The following is a 16984-nucleotide window of genomic DNA, read 5'->3' as shown; positions in this document are numbered from 1 at the left end:
CCAATATTGGCATCATGTGGAGCGAGCTTCAATTTTTCTACACTCAGCATGGCCTGCAGGCTTAGTTTTTACATAATTGTATCCAATTTAGAAAATAGCTACGACTCTTAATATTTAAATTATTCTGCAGATTTCGCTGCACTATAATTATTATACCATGTGTTTCTTAATCCAGGAGTGCGCTGTGTTATGGCTACATGCTCCTCTTTCCGCCTACGAACTCGCATTTTCATTTGAAATGCGGAGGCAGTCCGGTGCACAAAGAATGGTCGGTTAAGTTGAGCGATTCAAAATATCAAGAAAATGATGGTGGTTCAGTATATGGCCCCCTTCGCGCAGTCTAGATGGTGACTCGCGCTCAGAGACAGCTGGCGGTCGCTGCGTCGCGGGACGCGCTGGCTAGACAGTGACTCATCCTCTCCGGCATTCCCCTCTTCTCTCTCAGACAGCGGCGGTCGCTGCGTCGTGGGCTCGCATTCCATCTCCGCGAGCTCTCCGTTTTGTGTGTGTTTGCTTGTTTCCCCTCCCCCTTTCAACTCCGTGCACGTCAGCCCTTCATGCTGTCTCGTTCCTTTTCGGTGCCAGATATCGGAGTTCGGTGCGGCTGGCGGGTGCGCTGTATGTGCCAGCGCCTGTTCGCTATTAGCTGTGTGCATGTAACAAAAATGCGACAGCAGACCTACACGAGCTTCAGTCTGATCGCCGGCACAGAGGAAATTACTGTGTCCCACTGCGGGTGGTGGCTGCCTCCCCAGCCTTGGCAGCGAACCTGATGGTCGCTTGAGCTTTTCGGCGCTTCTGCCCTGGGTGGCCCCGGCCAAATCTTCACCATTGTGTAGAAACTGCCAGCGGATCGCACCCTAATCGTGTCGCCTCATCTTCACCAAAACCGTGAGCATGAGAGTTCTTGTCGAGAACTAGCCCTTGCCAGCCTCAGGGTATTGTTCACTTTATTATTTTGATAGAAAATTAATTTTTCAATCAGTAAATTGGATGGTAATTGCCAGTATGTGGTATTTTCTCATACATTTCTTTGCTAATTTGTCTTTTGCTCCAACAATTTTGACAAATTTCAGTGGGTGGATAGGGTCCTTCGTTGTTTATTATTATTATTATTTTCACTACCTAAGTAGCTTCATGCTTGATTTGGTTTAGGGGCAGAGCTGTCGCTGTCACGACGAATACCGTCGGACATGTTTTTTCTTTGTTTTCTCTCTTAATTTCAAAACCAACCACAAATTAGGTGCGTTCGCTCATTTTGCATTGCAGTCTCTGCTTAGGTAATATCCGTACTTCCTGACAGCCTATATGTACTTTGATAACGTTTAGGTATTAGCAGCAGTCACCAGCAGTGTGTGGTTTATTGCTCTACTGTTTAGCGGTACCTTTTCCGGCTATCGACAAACCTTTAAATTCGATTTCAATTGTCTAGTTCGATTAATAGCCGTTCTGTATTTATATTATTTAGCTTCGCAGGTAAACCAGCTCAAACTAAAAGCATTTACTGGTTAAAGCTCTATGTGTAAAAGAGTAGAATAAAAATGTAATATCTAATTTAATAGGTTAATGTCTTTCACCTTAGCTTCTCGTGTAGACAGGTAGGCCCACATACATCATTAGTTTGTTATAGTATCGCTCGTAAAGGAGTAGGATCTCAATTCTTACTAACGGATTAGCAGGTATTTGATCCTCAGTGCCCACGTAATTCAGGCCCGTCTTTGAGCGATTCCATATAGAGAGGGAAAAAAACTGTGGTTTCAAAGCTGTTTTCCTGTAGGTTTGAAATGAAAGGGGCAATTCAGGTTTCCCTTGGCAAACTTGATTGAGCGGGCAGGATGTTTAGCTGGAATACTGAAATTGTGTTGTGTATGTTGTAATAAAGTATTATGTTGAGATGCGGATATATAGATCTATAGTTCAAAACCTACATGCCATGCGGGCTAGATCTTTAAATCAGGAATTGGGTAGATAACGCATATTTGACCAGATATGCTTTATCGGGTACTCGAAATCAGGAATTGGGCTTATATGCCTTATCTGGCCCAGATCTCTCCTAATATACCATATCTGCTCAATTCCTGATATGCCTGGTCTGAATTTTTTTATAAAGGAGTTCTACACAGATCTCTACAGTAGCCAAAGTAGTCAGGACCGTAATGATATTGGCGGTAGGGAAAAACAGTCAGGCGTTCCACCAGTCACGAAAGACGAGGTCAAGAAAGCATTAGAAACTATGAAAAGGGTGAATCAGATGGAGAGTATCAAACAACTACAGATTTGCTGAAGGATGGGGGGATATCGTGCTAGAAAAATTGGCCACCCTGTATACGCAGTGCCTGGTGTCATCGACGGTACCGGAACCATGGAATAATGCAAGCATTATCCTCATTCATAAGAAAGGGGACTCTAAGGACCTTAAAAACTACAGACCAATCAGCTTACTGTCTGTTACCTATATGGTATTTACTAAGCTAATCGCTAATAGAATCAGGAGTTCAGGACAACCTTAGACTGCAATCAAGCAAAGCATGAAGCAGGTTTTCGGAAACTGTACTCTTCTATCGATCATATGCATACCATCAATCAGGTGATAGAAAATGCTCGGAATATAACCAGCCCTTATGCATAGCATTTATTGATTACGAAAAAGCATTTGACTCAGTTGAAACCTTGGCGGTGATGCAGGCATTGCGAAATCAGTGGGTAGACGAGTCGTACGTGAAAGTGCTGGAAGATATATATAGTGGCTGCACAGCAGCCATAGTTCTGCATAGAGAAAGTAACAAAATTCCCATAAAGAAAGGTGTTAGGCAAGGAGACACAATCTCTGCAGAACTATTCACAGCTTGCTTGGAGGAAGTATTCAGAGACTTCGAATGGGAGCAGTTATGGATAAGGGTAGATGGAGAATAACTCAGTAATCTGCGATTTGCTGATGACATTGCCTTGCTAAGCAACTCTGGGGATGAACTGCAAAATGATTGATGACCTAGAGAGGAAACGTAGAAAGGTAGCTTTGAAAATCAATATGCAGAAGATTAAGGTAATGTTCAACAGCCTCGGGAAGGAGCAGCAGTTTACATTGGGTAGCGAAGTACGGGAAGTAGTAGGCGAATATTTCTATTTAGGACAGGAAGTAACCGCAGATCCGGACCATGAAAAGGAAATAACAAGAAGAATACGATTGGGATGGTGCGCATTTGGCAAGTACTCGCAAATTATGACTAGCAGCTTACCGGTTTCGCTCAAGAGGAAAATATACAACAGTTGCATCTTATCTGTGCTCACCTATGGGGCTGAAACGTGGAGGCTAACCAAGAGAGTTCTACTTAAGTTGAGGACAACCCAGAGGGCTATGGAACGAAAAATGGTAGGGGTAACATTAAGAGATAGAAAGCGTGCAGTGTGGGTCAGAGAAATAACTCAAGTTACCGACATTGTAGTGGAAATTAAGAAGAAGAAATGGACATGGGCAAGACATGTAGTGCGAAGAGAGGATAACCGATGGTCGCTGAGGGTAACAAACTGGATTCCAAGGGAAGGACTGCCTAGCAGGGGGCGGCAGAAAGTTAGGTGGGTGGATGAGATTAAGAAGTTCGCAGGGGTCAAGTGGATGCAACTAGCACAGAACCGGGTTAAGTGGAGAAATATGGGAGAGGCCTTCGCCCTGCAGTGGGTATAATCAGGCTGATGATGATGATGATGATGATCATAGGAATAGTAGCGATTGCTTGCAGTAGCAAACCTTGCGACGAAAAATGGACTATATAATTGTTGACAAAAGCAACTTTCGATAAGGTCATTATGGGACATAATTTAAGGTCCCTATTCCATAGGTATCATTTGTGCAATATTTTATCTTGTATTTTAATGTCAGCATGATGGCAGCGTCAGACAAAACGCAAGACCACATAATGCCCAGTCGGAGAAATTGCTGGATAACAGCTTCCGCTGTTGACAAGTCATCGCCACCCCCCGCACATACCGGCAAACATGTGGTCCAGTCATGTAGGTAACGCTGAAATCCGATTGCCTAGTAGTGGACGCTTGAACACCCTGCCTGATTGCCACCCAACAAAAGTAGCCAGGGCAGAGTAAATGGATCCGAAATGGATAATGGATACTTAAGAATAGAACCCCAGTGGAGGTGTCTGAACTTCCACAGTAGCCGCTCAAGCAGTAAAGAGTATATGAAGGACCGGTTGACCCAACTAATCTAGCGCGATTAGCATTGCTCCTAAACGTGACATTAAACGGCTACATTCGCATTCTTTCTTTCCTCAAATTGTTACGGTAAGCCGTCTCTAGAAATCATTTAAGATTAAAAAGTAGATCGAAAGCTGCCATCACTGCCAGTGGTGCGCTGCCCCCTCTCTGTGCCACATAAAAATTACACACTAATTGTAATCAGGCTTGTAGCCTTCAGCAGACCTGATCAGGAGCATAATTTTTTGTCATTTCTGACTGAATGGCTTCGCTGCTACTGAAAACTTTTTTTTTCTTTCTGCTAGGCATTTTCAGAAAGCACAAATTTGCACGAGAAAGCTCCAAAATGCCGATTTCCGCTACTTGCCGCCTGTTCCGCGGATGGGACACCACATACCAGCATGGCGGTTGTTCTCAATTCGGCCGCTAGGTGGCGCCACATACACAAAATGTGGCAGACGACCATTGACTATTGTCTAATGTCGCAGGAAATTTATAGCAAGGTCACAAAAATGGAAATAGACGAAGAAGGGGAGTGTAGTCTGGGAAGTGATCATAAACGTATTAGTCTGCAGATGGGGCCCTTGATGAAAAGAGAAATGGAACTTAGACAAAACATAAACGCAAAATTAAACGACGATCAAATAGCGCAGATAGCAGCAGACATAGAGGAAGCAATAGAGAAAAGCCCCATGGAAGACTGGGATTATGAACAGGTAGAACTACTCATAAGGAGTAAAATTCAGGAGGTTAAAGTAGCAAACCGCTGGAATGGAAAGAGGAAGCCACGGAGCTGGTGGAATAAGGAAATCAGGGAAGCTATTGAACAACGACGAGCTGCTTCAAGAGAACACCGAATGGCAAAGAAAGCACAGGCTTCTCAGGAGGAAATCGACCAAAAATGGGAATCATATCGACAAAAGAAACTTCAAGTGCAGGCCCTCGTCCAAAGTAAAATAAGACAGTCCACCGATCGCAGGAGGGCTGATATACACGATGCCTCTAGAGGCGGAGCAAGAAAATTCTGGAACCATATAAGCTGGCTAGGGAAGAAGAATCAAAGAAAGCAAGATCGGATTCAAGATAACGAGGGGAAATTGTTTAAAGGGAGACAACGCAGTGAACTACATTACATCAGTTATAGCCGAGTCATTTAAGAACGACGATAGGGTAATCTCCGCAAATCAGGAAGCAACACAAGGTAGCAGAATACAAAGCACCTTAGAACTGACCAATCTAAACTGGGAAAAGGCAGAAAAAAATATTCCTAAAAACACATCGACAGGAATAGATGGAATTCCGATCAAGCTGATTAATGAACTTGGTCCAAAAAGAAAGGAAACGTTGTTAAAAGCTTTGGAAACAGTCATAGCGAATAAGCAAATTCCGGACAGCTGGCGGCAGAGTAAAATGAATTTGATTTATAAAAAGAAAGGAGGAAGGATGCACATAAAATCCTACAGGCCGATTACCATAACATCTGTAATGTACAGGTTAGCCATGCAGCCGCTGAAATTAAAGGTGCAAGCATGGGTTGAAAGTAACAAGATACTCGGAGAACTTCAGAACGGCTTTAGAAATGGTTGGCGCTTAGATGATTGCCTGTTCGTGCTTACCCAATGCATCGAAATATCTAGAGTGGAAAATAAACCTTTGTATTTGGCCTTCCTGGACATAAACGGGGCGTACGACAACGTAAGCAGGGAACTCCTGTGGAATATATTAAAAGAAGAAGGTAGCGGTTATGAGATAATAGAGTTCCTACAGGAAATGTACCGGGATAACAAAGTAGAAATTACGTGGGAAGGGATAAGAAGTACGGAGGATGTCAAAGTATACAAAGGATTAAGACAAGGCTGTCCTCTATCACCGGTGCTGTTCATGCTTTATATGATAAACCTGGAACGGAGCATACAAGACAGTAACCTAGGTTTTAACCTGTAATACAGATTAGGTGGAAAGGCGGTAGAGCAGCGCCTCCCCGGTTTGATGTATGCAGACGATATTGTGCTGCTAGCTGAGAGTCTGGAAGAATTGAAAACTCCAGTTAAGTATTGCGGAGACGAAGGGGGCGCTCTAGGCTTCAGTTTCAGCGCAGTTAAGTTGGGTCTGATGATTTTCAACGGCTCAACTGATCAGGGTCTTAAAATACAAGGCCTTGAAATACCTAGAGTAGCAGAATATAAATATCTGGGGGTACGGGTAAACGAAGGATTGGCATACATTGGAAAGCATGAGCAATCACTTAAGGCCAAAGGGCGAAGGAATGCCGGGATAATGAAGCATAAGGCATTGTGGGGATACAATAGGTATGAGGTATTGAGGGGTATTTGAAAAGGAATTATGGTGCCCGGACTTTCGGAAATGCGGTTTTGTGCCTAAAATCAGAGGTACAGTCGACATTAGAAACAAATCAGAGATTCGTTGGACGATTAGCATTAGGTGCCCACGGCAAAACTACAAATGAGGCGGTACAGGGAGATATGGGCTGGGCATCTTTCGAAGTACGGGAAGCTCAGAGTAAAATATTATATGAGGAACGCCTGAGGAAATTGGACAGTAACAGATGGGCAGCTAAGGTATTTAAATACCTGTACCTAAAAAGCGTTGAGTCACAATGGAGGAAAAGGACTAGGAAACTAACTAGTAAGTATGCTAGTAACAAGGACGGAGAAATAAAGAGCATTAAGCAACAGGTGAAAAGCGCGGAAGGTAAAAATTGGATAAATTCGATGGAAAAAAAACAGTGTGGAATTATACCGAAAGTGGAAAATGCAGATCAGGAAGGAAGATTTCTTTGATAACTCAAGAGGCAGTGCCCTACTTTTTGAAGCTAGATCAGGGTGCCTTAGAACACGCAGCTACAAAAAGAAGTTTAACAATGGAGATGACGCATGTGCTGTATGTGGAAACTCCAGTGAAACAATTGACCATATTATACTCGAATGCAATGGTATCCATCCGGAAGTTGATGCAGGCGCAATCACTGTTCCTGAAGCTCTGGGGTTTAGAGATACCAGTGGCCGGGTGAATAAACCGGCGGTGGAAACTAGCAAAAAACGGCTGGAAGATTGGTGGCTTAAAAGCAGAGAAGTGACGTAATGTTAGTAATGTAGGAGCAAAATTTAATAAATAGAATGATGGTTTAGTTAACCATTCTAAATCAATAAATAAGATATATGGAGAAAAATGAGCATGATAGCTACTGCTACCACCCCGTTTCAAAGGGGATGCTCCTATATTCCATCCATCCATCCATCCATCCGGCAGCGCTCATGATAAAACGGTCTATAGACTGCGAAACATGAAGTCTCAACCTTATAAATGTGGGTCATGACTTAAAATGCAGAAATTTTTCAAGGAAATCCAGTTCTCAGCGTGGCCGCTCAGCGTGGTTCTGAGCGGCTGAGCCTGAAAATGTTGCTTGCTGGAAACAGCGCATCGGCCGTTGGCCGAGGTCTTTCGACTCCTCAGGATACTACCGAAACGTACAAAGTTGTCCTTCCACGCCTGCCCACCGGTAATGTTGTCCTTAATACCGTTTTCCTTCACGATCATCGACATTCCGTCCGTACCTATACGGTCGACCGTTCAAGGTAGTAAGCGATCACCATGCGCTCTGCTGGCTTGGCAGTTTGAAAAACCCATCGAGCCGCCTTGTTCAATGGAGCTTATACCTGCAAGAATTCAACATCACGGTGGTGTACACGTCTGGTCGCAAGCACTCTGACGCGGACAGCTTGTCGAGGGCCCTTGCTGACGTGCCTCCGAAGGCAGATGACAACGCCTTCTTGGGACCGGGAACTACCACCAGATTTGCACAGCAGCAGCGCTCGCACCGTCTGTTGGGAGACCTGGTGGATTACCTAGAAGGCAAAACGGCTTCTGCTCCTACGGTGTGAGTTGCCGCTCTTCGCGTTGCACAACGACGTCCTTATGAAGAAATATTTCTCACCAACAACTACATAGCTAACCTTCTTCGCGTGCTTAGGAACTCCGAAAGGAAATTTTGCAGGCTGTTACGATTCGCCATCGACATGTGCTACAACCAACACGGCCACAGCGCAGCATTAGGCAAAGCGGCGAGCGTTTCGGCCATTTCAGCGCCGTTCGGTCGGCCGCCCAACGCCTCCTCCCGCGAACGTGTTCCGGTATGCCGATGTCAAGCGTGCCTATGTTTGTCTGTGCCTATGCATGTGTGTGCAAACGCTGGCCAAGCCCGTCGCTCGAGGGAGAGTGCGTCGCACTCGCCCGTCTGCTGAAGGTGGAGGAGACTTCTGTTGCGACATCGCGACTGAGTCATATCAGCTTCTACGGACATGAGTTCTCTCCTTTTCCCTCTGAACTGACGAGCGTATAAAAAGCAGCGGCAGGTTCCGCTGCGGGAGAGTCTGCTTGAGAGACGTTGTAGAGACGAAGGACGCCAGACACCAGCTTCTCTGCCCCTTCCTACGTGATGTTGAATTAAACGTTTGTTCTGTTTTGTCGACGCCTCGTCTTTGCTGGGACCGTTGATGCTGTCCGCCGAGCCACGGAGCCGCCAGGCCAACGCTACCGATGGGGCCGCGAGCCGCATGTAACAACTAATGGCAGGCGCAAGCCACATTCTAGCAACTGGTGATAAGCTGTGGGGCGACCAAGCCGTGACCGTGGTCGGTGAATTGAGCCAGGCCTGACCGTGGGGCAACAACTGGAGGCAGAGCTGAGATGTCCCAGGCGTGACTCGTGCAACAAGCAGCTCAGCGGAAAGCCGGGAGCAGTGCAACGCGCCATGTGTGATGACTGGTGACCTGCAGCGGAACGACTGCGTGGATTCTTGGCTGCGAGGTTTGGTGAGTGCGGGACTTTCGTCTACTGAGTTTTGCCAGGCTTTTTTAGGTAGAAAACAGAGTTGGTAATTGTCTTGTCGCTGTTGCTGGGTTAATTTGCAGCAAGGCAATAGTGGACAGTAGAGAAGGCAGCACTCGGAACAGCCATGGATTTGGAGTCGTTGCGCAAACCTTAATTGCTGGAGCTTGCGAAGGAGTTAGGTCTGACTTTGTCAGACAAACTCAGAAAACCAGTACTGCTAAAGGCTACTCTTGCGTTTGGAAGCTGAAGATGATGAGCTTTCGGAATGCCTTGAGATCATTGATGAACGGCAGTTTCAAGAGAAAGAGGAACGTGAACGTAGGGAACGTCAGCAGAAAGAGGAATGTGAACGTAGGGAACGCCACGAGAAAGAGGACCGCGTAACGAAACTGACGCAACTGGAGATTTGAGCAGTTCTAATGAGCGTGGAAAGGCTTAAAGCTTTCAATGTCATTCAGTGTAATGGTTCGAAACCACGAGACGGTCTGCAATCTTTCCTCATCGCCGAAGATATGGCAGAGTATTTGGCAGACTGAGAGTGTCTTCAAAGGAAACGCTTCGAGCGAGATAGTTGGGCACAGAGATTGGTAGCTCTTCTGTCCGCTGAAGCGTCGGAAGAAATCAAGCTCTTGTTAGGTGAACACTTGAAAAACTACGATGAACTCAGAGTCATTACTGCTAAAATATTAGCTGTAGCCTCTTGATCATCGGGAGAGGTATGAGTGCGAGAAAAACTGTACCAAGTAATACTTTGATTTGACGTATCAGTTAAAAGCCGCTGCAAGCGAATGGCTAGGCAATGTGGAAGTTCCGGAGCAAATCGAACTTGCACTGGAGTGTGACACTCAGCTTGGGGAAGCGGTTGAGCAACGCGATCGCAGCAGCGAGCCGATCGAACTTCGAACAGAAGAGTTTGGGTTATCTTGGACGAGCCACTGGCAGCTGAGATGGTTGGCGCTGGCTCCAGAGACGAGAAATCCGCAGGGACGCCGTCCAGCGGGGTGAACTGCACGCCGACCGAAGTAGCTGTAGGAGATCCGGTTCCATCAAATGAGAGGGGGGAACTGGCAGTAACTGAACCGCATCTCGAGTCCAAAGCAGAAGCTTCTGTAGCGCGTGGCGGAGATGGAAACCAGCTAGGAAATGACAGAATTACGGTTCTAGAAATCAGCTGTGTGGTAGAGCAGGGCACGCAGAAAAACGAAATGCTGGTTAGGGGAACTGCGCAGCTCACGAGTTATGATCAGCCAGGGCAGACCCACGATGAGTGCTTGTCCGCTGTAGAGAGCCACGCTTGCGAAGGCGACAGCGAGCGACCAGAGCGGAGTCAGCATCGTCCGTGCCCTGGCACCACGCCGGGTTGTATTCGCGAAAGCAACAACCCGAGTGCGAACGCTGACGTGGCACACATAGCCCTCACACAAAATCCGAACATCCCCAACTCTCCAAGGAGCTTGATCGTGCGCCGGTTAGCGCTAAACGATGCGGCACACCAGAAGACCAGGGTAAACGGAGTATGGCGAGCCGCTAGAGAAAATGCCGAGCATGGGGGCTGACGTAAGAATTTGTTGTTCGGACTTGACTGAAAGACTGAAAGAGTCATGCGTTGCTTGCCGCGATGAAGACGCGGCCCCGTACTTTTACCACTTTGACGAAACCGGGGCCATACTCGCTCCGGTGACCGCTAGCTTGTCAGAGATGGCGCGAAAAGAAAGCAGAAAGCTAGTACGCAAGTGCTGCCGACGAAAAACGTGGAAAGGCAGGCGCGAGAAAGAATGGAGGAAGTTGAATCTATCGCGAAAGAGAAAGCGACGATCCCTGCGGCACAAGTGCGCCCGTGCAAAGAAAATGCGTGACTGGTGCGCAACACGTAAGGATAAGGACAGGTTGTTTAGAAAAGCGAGTGACTCATGCTCATGTGTTTCTTTGCACATAAACAGGAGGGTAAGGATGTTCTGGGAAACGGACAGCCGGAGCCTCAATGCAAATGGTGGTCTTAATGATAACGCCGTGGGCTAAAGTCGACGTCGCGGCCTCTAACGTGCGAGAGTAAGCCACAAAGTTTTCACTTGTTGGTACTTTTCTTCCTGACATGGGATTTGGAACATTTGTATTGATTATCTTTGTTTGAAACCGATGTTTTTTGAAAGTGCAATTTTCGAATGTGTGGACGCGTTCTGAGTGCCGCAGAGCTACCCTTAACGTAAATGGGTGTATAATAGGGAAATAGCCTGGCATAGCTTAGTGAAGTTTGTGCTGTGCTTGCTGGCTGGCCAGATGAGTTTTCAGCGTGGCTGTGACGTTGTGGGTACGACGAAAAACTGTCCCGAGGACAATTTGCAGAGTGTCTTGGGAATCAGAACGTTCCAAAGACTTCTGGCTGAGTGGGCTCAAGAGAAGCAGAGTCGGACGACTCCGGCTAGCAGCAACATCCCAATCCCTCCGGACAGCGGATGCAGCCCTCAGCCCTTTGGGATCGACCTCACCCGGCGGCGCAGTCTCTTATGATTCGCTATCGCCATGTGCGACAACCGACGCCGCCACAGCGCAGGATCAGGCAAAGCAGCGAGCGTTTCGGCCATTTCAGCGCCGTCCGGTCGGCCGCCCAAAGCTTACTCCCGCGAACGTGTTCCGGCATTCCGAAGTCAAGCGTGCCTAAGGTGTGTGCCTGCGTTTGTGTGCAACGCTGGCCAAGCCCGGCGCTAGAGGGAGAATGCGTCGCCCTCGCCCGTCTGCTGTAAAGCCCCTTAAAGGTCCACTGAGATGGGTCAAAAGTGCAGCGGTGGCGTAGTGGTAGGACATCCGCCTCGCATGCAAGAGGGCCGGGGTTCAAATCCCGGTGCCGGACAATTCTCCACCGGATAAACAAAACAAAACAAAACATCCGCGTGTTGATGGAATTGCATAAACAGGTTTGGGGTGCGACCTGATGCCTGTGAACACCTCCGGCAACGCACTCCCTCACCAGAACAGGAGTTGGCCACCCTGGTGCAGTAATTGGCCACAACCTCCTATGATAAGCTCCATAAAACCCCGGCCCTCAGTCACCAGCGGCTGCGGAACAACTGACCACGGCGGCGGTCAGACCTGTGACGCAGCAGGGGGTGCTAAGAAAGCCTGGCTCCGCTGGACAGGCCGCCATTGGAAACTGACCCTGGCAACGCTTAATGCTAGAACACTAGCTAGTGAAGCTAGTTTAGCAGTGCTGTTAGAGGAACTGGAGGGCATGAAGTGGGATGTCATAGGGCTTAGTGAGGTTAGGAGGCCAAATGAGGCATATACTGTACTGAAGGATGGGCATGTACTGTGTTATCGAGGTTTACCAGAGAGGCGACAACTAGGAGTAGGTTACCTTGTCAATAAATATATAGCGGGTAATATAGATGAATTCTATAGTATTAATTAGAGGGCTGCAGGCATCGTAATTAGGCTTAATAAGCAGTATAAACTGAAGGTTGTACAGGCCTATGCACCCACATGTAGTTATGATGATCAGGCAGTTGAAAGCTTCTATGAAGATGTAGAATCGGCAATGCGAAAAGTAAAGACGCAGTATACTGTACTAATGGGCGACTTCAATGCCAAGGTAGGGAAAAAGCAGGCAGGAGACAAGGCAGTAGGTGACTACGGCTTTGGTTCTAGGAATAGCAGGGGGGAGTTACTAGTTGAGTTTGCAGAGCGCAATAACTTCCGAATCATGAATACCTTCTTCAGCAAACGGAAGAACCGGAAATGGACATGGAAGAGTCCTAACGGAGAGACTAAAAATGAAATCGACTTCATAATGTGCTCAACCCCCGCCATTGTGCAAGATGTAGAGGTAATCGGGAAAGTGCGATGCAGTGACCAAAGGATGGTGATGTCCCGAATTAGCCTAAATCTGAAGAAGGAACGCAGCAGATTAGTAAGAAAGAAACCCATCAACGAATTAGCGGTGAGGAGAGGGCAGAAGAGTTCAGGATCTCGCTACAGAATAGGTATTCAGCTCTAACTGAGGATGGCGAGATTACCCTAGAGGCAAGGAACAATAATTTCAGAGATATCATTACTGAGTGCCCGGTAGAAGTAGGCGGTAGGATAGTTAGAGAGGATACCGGTAAGCTGTCTAAGGAGACGAAAGATTTGATTAAGAAACGCCAGAGTATGAAAGCTTCCAATCCAACAGACCAGATCGAATTGGCCGAGATATCACAGCTAATCAATAAGCGCAAGGTGGCCGATATAAGGAAGTATAACATGAGAAAATTGAGCATGCTGTAAAGAACGGGGGAAGCCTTAAAGCGGTAAAGAAGAAATTGGGCATAGGTAAAAACCAGATGTATGCGATAAGGGATAAGGCGGGCAACGTCATCACTAATATGGACAAGATAGTCAAAGTAGCCGAGAAGTTCTATACAGATCTCTACAGTAGCCATAGTAGTCAGGACCGTAATGAGATTGGCGGTAGGGAAAAACAGTCAGACGTTCCACCAGCGACGAAGGACGAGGTCACGAAAGCACTAGAAACTATGAAAAGGGGGAAATCAGCTGGAGAGGATCAGATAACTACAGATTGGCTGAAGGACGGGGGGGATATCGTGCTTGAAAAACTGGCGACCCTGTATACGCAGTGCCTGGTGTCATCGACGGTACCGGAACCATGGAAGAATGCAAACATTATCCTCATTCACAAGAAAGGAGACTGTAAGGACCTTAAAAATTACAGACCAATCAGCTTACTGTCTGTTACGTATAATGTGTTTACTAAGGTAATCGCTAATAGAATCAGGACAACCTTAGACTGCAATCAATCAAAGGATCAAGCAGGGTTTCGGAAACGGTACTCTACTATCGATCATATCCATACCATCAATCAGGTGATAGAAAAATGCTCGGAATATAACCAGCCCTTATACATAGCATTCATTGATTACGAAAAAGCATTTGACTCAGTTGAAACCTCGGCGGTGATGCAGGCATTGCGAAACCAGGGGGTAGACGAGCCGTACGTGAAAGTGCTGGAAGATATATATAGTGGCTGCACAGCAACCATAGTTCTGCATAAAGAAAGTAACAAAATTCCCATAAAGAAATGTGTTAGGCAAGGAGACACAATCTCCCCAGTACTATTCACATCATGTTTAGAGGACGTATTCAGAGACTTGGAATGGGAGCAGTTAGGGATAAGGGTAGACGGAGAATACCTCAGTAATCTGCGATTTGCTGATGACATTGCCTTGCTAAGCAACTCGGGGGATGAACTGCAAAGAATGATTGATGACCTAGACAGGAAAAGTAGAAAGGTAGGCTTGAAAATCAATATGCGGAAGAGTAAGGTTATGTTTAACAGCCTCGGGAAGGAACAGCAGTTTACATTAGGTAGCGAAATACTGGAAGTAGTAGGCGAATATGTTTACTTAGGACAGGTAGTAACTGCAGATCCGGACCATGAAAAGGAAATAACAAGAAGAATAAGATTGGGATGGAGCGCATTTGGCAAGCACTCGCAGATTATGACTAGCAGCTTACCGGTATCGCTCAAGAGGAAAGTATACAACAGTTGCATCTTGCCTGTACTCACCTATGGGGCTGAAACGTGGAGGCTAACCAAGAGAGTTCTACTTAAGTTGAGGACAACCCAGAGGGCTATGGAACGAAAAATGGTAGGGGTAACATTAAGAGATAGAAAGCGTGCAGAGTGGGTCAGAAAAATAACTCAAGTTACCGACATTCTAGTAGAAATTAAGAAGAAGAAATGGACATGAGCAGGACATGTAGTGCGAAGAGACGATAACCGATGGTCGCTGAGGGTAACAAACTGGATTCCAAGGGGAGGAAAGCGTAGCAGGGGGCGGCAGAAAGTTAGGTGGGCGGGTGAGATTAAGAAGCTCGCAGGGGTCAAGTGGATGCAGCTAGCACAGAACCGGGTTAAGTGGAGAAATATGGGAGAGGCCTTCGCCCTGCAGTGGGTATAATCAGGCTGATGATGATGATGATGAAATGGGTCACCAAGAAACATAAACAACGCAATAACACTGATAGATATTGAACCACCCATCATTCTCCCGCAAAAATTTTCTACCTAGCTTCTGCAACACCAGAGATATCGGCGATTAAAAATGACCCTTCCAATTTTCCCTCTCAACACGTACGCCGAAGGGAGCCATAAAAAAAAAAATAAAGAATACAAGCAAGTTCAAAGCTCCTCCCAAAAATACTTCCGGTTGACGCGCGCTCTCTCGCTGGCGTACTCGTGTCAACCCATCCTCGCTCGCACACGCCTGAGATGTTCGCCAGCTCGCGCAGCGACGTTTAGTGTAACCGCGAACCTGTGGTTAGCCCATGTTACACTGCGGACCAAACCATGGTTACAACACTGACCGCGTTGATCGCAAACCGAGCTTGGCGACCTCGGTTTGCGTAGTTAATCGAGGTTATGACGGCGTCTGTTGACGGAGGACTCGTCGGCGCCCGAGTGCGCGAAACGTACGAGCAGGTCTGCTTCACAAAGTTATTCATTTGCCCACTGTACCACGTTTAAAGATCGATGTATAGAATATGGTGCCGCCCGACGTCTTCAATTACGGCCCACAGCGCACTGAAGCCTTGTCTTGCCTGCAGTATCGTTTGAACGGCTTGTTGCTGAGCAGAACGTCAAAAAATGCGCGGCCTTAGCTATGAAAGTACACGAGTTTGCAACGCTTGCAGCACGGGATGCCGCGAGCAGGCTGAGGTACGTTATACAATTTCTGTCGGGGTGGGGCGCGGCGAACGACGCCGCCGTGCGTGACCGTCCTTAGTCGTCGCTAGGCCTAAATTGTTTCGCTTCGAAGCCGCGGCGGTCGGCGCTTTCTAACTGATTAACGCTGTCGTAAATCGTCTACTTATGAAACTGCCTTATAGTGAATCCTATTCTGCCGTAGTAAAATAATTATAGGATTAAGTCTGGCGACGCATTAATCGCAGAGATAGTAAGAGCAGACCGGATCAGCCGAAATGCACCAGCGGCAGCTGGATTGAGCAGGAAATTGCTTGTATCACGGCTATCGCTCTTACCAGCGATTTGCTGCTGGTTAGCGATCCTCACGAGGGCTTCATGCTTGATATTCGGCTCAGTATTGCAGACGCCAACAAATTTTAGCACGCTTTATTTCGGTCATCGGTGCTAACGATCCGCCGTGTCGTTCGCATATACGGTATGCGGGAGGAGGGGCCACAGCGGCGGTGTTTACGGCGGTCGAGGAGGTGCTGTCATCGTGCGGTGCTTGACCGTGCTGTTGACGCCTCGTCGCACGACACTCCGGTACTCCTGAAACCACGTTATATAAATAAGATATTTGTAAATGCAGCTTCGTTCCACCGATCACTGCGTCGCTTTGGTTGTTGTACCGGTTGTACTTGATGGGCAATGGCCGCCCGAGCTGTGTAGCAGCCCTCACAGAGTCCGAGCAGCGCACGAGCAGACGACTTTCGCAGCTACCTGAAGTGTGTCCGTGACGTCATGGCTGCAGTGGCCGCAGCGAATGGCAGCTTCTAGCAAGCCTTGCCAGTCAACTTACCCGTGACGTCACGGGTTAAGGAAATGGTTCCATGCGACACCGCCAAACGACGACTTCTCAGCCTGTGAACTTCAAAAAACGCTGTTTTTAAAAATTAATAATAAACCGCTGGCTTTCTTCCAAGGAGTTATACTTTGGGTTAGTGCTCAAAAGTAGTTGTCCTACACACTGAACGCGTTTATCAGTGGCTTCTTGGTGGCCGTTTCAGTGAACCTTTAAGACTTTGAAAGTAGCGACACTCTCTTCCGCGCTGCGCTTTCCACCTCGATTCTCCTCGCGTGGCGGCGGCGTGCGCTGCGCACGACACTCTTTTTCTCCTTGGCGCCCGCTGGCCGGCCGGAGCAGTGAGTAAAGCGCGAGCTTTTGGGCCAGGTCTGCGCTCCAGGAGT

This window comes from Amblyomma maculatum, chromosome 5 (assembly GCF_055883805.1).
Source record: "Amblyomma maculatum isolate TAMU_Amacu chromosome 5, ASM5588380v1, whole genome shotgun sequence".
Classification (NCBI taxonomy): domain Eukaryota; kingdom Metazoa; phylum Arthropoda; class Arachnida; order Ixodida; family Ixodidae; genus Amblyomma; species Amblyomma maculatum.
This window is presented reverse-complemented; position numbering follows the sequence as displayed.